Source organism: Propithecus coquereli, unplaced genomic scaffold, assembly GCF_000956105.1.
Source record: "Propithecus coquereli isolate 6110/MARCELLA unplaced genomic scaffold, Pcoq_1.0 Scaffold470, whole genome shotgun sequence".
In the NCBI taxonomy this organism is placed as follows: Eukaryota; Metazoa; Chordata; class Mammalia; order Primates; family Indriidae; genus Propithecus; species Propithecus coquereli.
Window position 1 is genome coordinate 1,225,133 of NW_012150508.1, and position 1,275 is coordinate 1,226,407.

The 1,275-nt window shown below is 35.4% G+C and overlaps 1 protein-coding gene across 1 annotated transcript in view; it reads right to left on the reverse strand.

Annotated features, from left to right (window-relative positions):
- Positions 1-1,275, reverse strand: part of TTC17 (tetratricopeptide repeat domain 17) — a 138,144-nt gene that overhangs the window by 87,425 nt on the left and 49,444 nt on the right. The window lies entirely within an intron of this gene.

Consider the following 1,275-nt stretch of genomic DNA (forward strand, 5'->3'; position numbering starts at 1 on the left):
TCTTGCTCAGGCTGGTCTCGAACTCCTGAGCTCAAACAATCCGCCCGCCTCGGCCTCCCAGAGTGCTAGGATTACAGGCGTGAGCCACCGCGCCTGGCCCGAGTTTCTTCATCTATCAAAGGGAAATTCTATCTCACAGGGTTAGTGTGAGGACTAAACGAGTTACAGTTACAGCAGTAACATGTGAAATGCTTGGTATGGTGCCTGGCTCTAACAACCAATCAAGAAAAGTTAGTGGTTATTTCCAATGCCCAGTTCTGGTGAAGATACAGGTGAAATAAATATTTTTAGGCCTCGTTCATGGCAATATATATTAGTCCAAACCTTTTGGTGGATTGTTTGGCATTTTGTACCAGAGTCATCAAAATATTCATTCTCTTACTTACGTAGTAATTCCACTGCTAACAATCTTTCCTAAGAAAATTATCTGGAATACAGAAAACACTTCATGCAGAAAACCATTATTGATAACAGCTAAATAGCGTCAGTAACAACAGAAGAGTAGGTTGTGGCAGGCCAATTCATTGAACCTTTATATAAAGATTTAAATTGAGGGCTTTAAAAACTATGTAGTAATAAAATTTTTTGTATAAGCTTCAAAGATTACCTGTGGAGTTGCAACATTACAAAATATTTGCATAGAAGATAGTTTCTAAGGAAGTATTTCCAAATGCTGACAGTTGGGGATGGAGTGCTGGTTAAGGTGTATTTTTGGGTTTCCCACCCTGACCCATTAATTTATCTTTTTATTCTCATTGCAGTACTATAGTATTTTAGTATAATTTTAAAATACAGAAATGCAACTAATCTCTAAGGGAGCTCTTTTTTCTTCAGAAGAATGCTACTTAACTGCCTTGGCTGGAAGCAGTAGCAAATGATCCCTAAGTATCAAGGCAATACAGCTGTACTGAGCCTTCCATTTGGATAACCATGTTATCATATTCTGTATGTGTATAGAATGAAAAAAAATATATATATATATCTCATATCTGTTCCTACTGTGCCAGCACCTGGTACACAGTAAGCATTAGATAAATATTTTATACTTCTTTGGCAATGTAACCTGTAACATAGTATAAAGATTGTAAACTTGTTCTTAAAATACGGTTGTGAATCTATATATCTCAAAGGAAAGTCTTAACAGGCAATATTTTCTTCTTATATTTAAAAAATCTGTTTTGGGATACCTTAAAAACCTAAATCATTCATGAACACCTCCTCTAAAGGTTTCTTTGGATATAAAACATAAACATTTAGATATTAGATATAAAATCA